This window comes from Bubalus kerabau, chromosome X (genome assembly GCF_029407905.1).
Source record: "Bubalus kerabau isolate K-KA32 ecotype Philippines breed swamp buffalo chromosome X, PCC_UOA_SB_1v2, whole genome shotgun sequence".
In the NCBI taxonomy this organism is placed as follows: domain Eukaryota; kingdom Metazoa; phylum Chordata; class Mammalia; order Artiodactyla; family Bovidae; genus Bubalus; species Bubalus kerabau.
The window spans coordinates 76,666,782-76,669,680 of NC_073647.1; the positions used below are offsets into that span (position 1 = coordinate 76,666,782).

The 2,899-nt window shown below is 51.8% G+C and overlaps 1 long non-coding RNA gene across 1 annotated transcript; it reads left to right on the forward strand.

Annotated features, from left to right (window-relative positions):
• The first annotated feature begins 735 nt into the window (after positions 1-735).
• LOC129638532 (uncharacterized) lies at positions 736-2,119 on the forward strand. The gene is made up of 3 exons (XR_008707888.1): positions 736-1,281; positions 1,901-1,994; positions 2,068-2,119. It is a non-coding gene; the product is annotated as an uncharacterized LOC129638532 (long non-coding RNA).
• Positions 2,120-2,899: the final 780 nt, after the last annotated feature.

Genomic DNA, 2,899 nt, shown 5'->3' on the forward strand with positions numbered 1-2,899 from the left:
AAACCACTTAGCTGTGGCCCCTAAGGTCCGAGGGGAGAAATAGGTGCAGCCCCATCTTAAAAACCCGAAGATGTTGCCTTGAGGGTGTCATTCTAAGCACTTATCCCTGGGCCTGTGTGTTCAAGAAGGGAACAAAATCGTGCTGTCTTGGGGCACAAAGGCCAAGTGCTTTCCTTTCTCCGTTCTCTGCATTTGGGGCTGGGGAAAAGGGTGGGGAATGGACACTTAAAATAAGGCCAAAGCCTTTCACACTAAACGTGTATTTGACACTGTGAATGCCTCAGTTGCTCGGCTGGGGAAAGGGGAGGGAGTTTCAAAGTTCTTTGGAACTTCCAAGACTTAAGACGTGTTTGTTGAACTCAAATGTTCAAGGGTGTGGGGTGTGTGTGTATGTTCGTGGAGGGGTGTTCTTTGAATCTTTAGGGGGGGTGTTCTTTGAATCCTTAGGGGTACATTTCTTGAGAACCACCCCCCCCCCCGTGACTGACTCTAGTTCCCCCCAATCTCCAGGCCTCTTGAATCAAGTTAGTCACCACCACCACCCCCTCCCCCCCACCACCACGGAGTCTCGCGCCCCCTGCCAGCAGGCTCCAGTTGCACTAATAGACGGGTCCAAACAAGCCGGGGGCAGTGGAACGCTGAACGCTGATTGGCCACTCTTGGCTCCACCCCTCATCCCTCATCTAGTCCAAGAGCGCTGTGCAGTTTCACCAGCGCTGGGTAGGCGCTCTGGTGCTCACCGAGGACGCTCCACTCCTCGGGTGCACCGATCTTTCTGATCCTGTCTTTGGAGCAGCTAGATTGGCAGCCTTGACTGCTCCATCGACCTGCCTGCTCCTAAACTGCGATTGCATATGAACTTTTCTTACCTATTCTTGCACAACGTTGTCGTCGGAGTCGTCGAGATCATCGTGGTGCTCGCTTGATGGCCTTCGTCCGTTTAGAATAGTGTAGTTAGTTAGGGGCCACCAAAGAAGAAAGAAGACGCGAATAGTGCAGAGATGCTGGAGGTGGTCAGTTACTATGCTAGAATAAGATAGGGGAACAGGAGAAGCCAAACCTATCCGGGGGGCGCACGGTGGCCCGGAGGAGGTCGACTTGCCGGCTCTTGCTATCGCGCCGAGCTCCCTCCGTCCTTCCCTCTGCCGAGGCGCGAGATTGCGGCGCGCAGCGCAGCGCACTGACTGCCTCGGGCTCCGCTGGGCGATTGCAGCCGAGTCCGTTTCTCGTCTAGCTGCCGCCGCGGCGACCGCTGCCTTGCCTTCCTCCCGGACGCTTGTGGTAAGTTGGAGCCCTGGGCGGCATTGCTAGCCAAGACCCTAACGGTTTAGGCGGGGGATGGGGTGAGGAGCGGGGACAGATCCCGGATGGTTGCAGCTTGCAGGACCGCACTGACCCGGGCGGGAGGTGAGGGGCGCACGGGGGCGGGGGGGGGGGGAGGGGCTTGGAGGGACTCGGAATATGCAGATGGCCGAGAGACTAGGGTCCCTGGGCGGAGAGGGGCTTAGGTTTCACAGGAGGGGCGCCAGAGTGTCAAAGGAGGTTGAGAAAGGTGGGGGTTGGGGGGCGCTCGATATGGGAAAGCGCTGGGCGGAGGCGCCGGTCTCAAAAACGAGGCGCCTGGGAAGCCGAGAGAGTAACTGAAGGTGGGCGGGGGGTCTCAAGAAGTCAGGTGGGAGGGAGGAGAGAACGAGAAAGAGACTGAACGCGGGTGTCTCTGGGTAAAGGTTCAGGCTGCGGAAGGTGCAGCTGAATTGAGGGTATGGTCTACGTTTTTAAGAAATAATATTGGGTAAGTGGGAGGGGGCTCAAGGGTTGGGATAGTGGGAGCGGAGGTGGGGTGAAGGATCCTCTATTAAGTTCTCATTGAAAACCGACCCTAATTTTCGGAGAGTCTCAGTGAACACCGATAACTCAGGGGAGATAAACACTGCGGATCTGTGTCTTGGTGTAACAGCTGTTGGCTGAATTTGAACAGCGCTGCTGATGGTCACGTAAGTTTAAGAGGAGAATATAAGGGCATACAGCGAGCCATTTTATTAGCTTACCTAAGTCACTTGGTGACAGTTTTATATTTTGAAAAGGATTGCCGAGAAGTCTCCAGCGCTCCTTCGTGTTCCGTATTCCGGTCCTTTATTCGGTTTAACCTGACGAGCAATCTTAACAGCGTACCTTGGAATTGCTAAACAGAACAGGTTGCCATTCCTGATGCCACATAAAGTTCGTCATTGCAAAACGTGTCTGTGTGTCTATTTCTTTTTTTAATTTTTTTAATTATTATTATTATTATTTTACTTTACAATATTGTATTGGTTTTGCCCTTTGCTTTTTGCTTCCTGTTGAGTAATATGCGACCTGAGGTGACAAACATTTTGTGTTGTGTCTGAGAGCCCTTTAAAGCGACGGTGCTCCCCCACTCAAATTCAGCGGGTGACATTCGGTACTTAGAGAATATTTGATTTGGTCAAGAATCACTGCCGGTACTGCGCAGCTTCTTCATTAATATTACCATCACAAGTCCCAGCCATGGAAACATCGGATTGCGGAGTCCCTAAATTGCATATACCCCTCACCACATACCTTTTAAGCAAGCTAATGGAAGGAAAACCTTGCTCTAGGGGGAAAAAAGCATTGAGCTAAAATGACTGGAGTTAGGGAACGTGCTGCGCAGTATGTAGGTAACCTCTGAGTTCCCCAGTTTGCAGACATCTGTGACCTCACACACACTGGTGCAAAGGACATCTCTGTTCTGGAGTTTAGGTTTATTGATACATAGCAGCCATTCTGACAATTAAAATATGAACACAGTAGAAATCAAGTGTTTCTGTAGTTGACTACATATGTGCAGACACAATGAAAAAGGCCAACTGACATGGCCCACAGTGGGGGGAAAAATGAT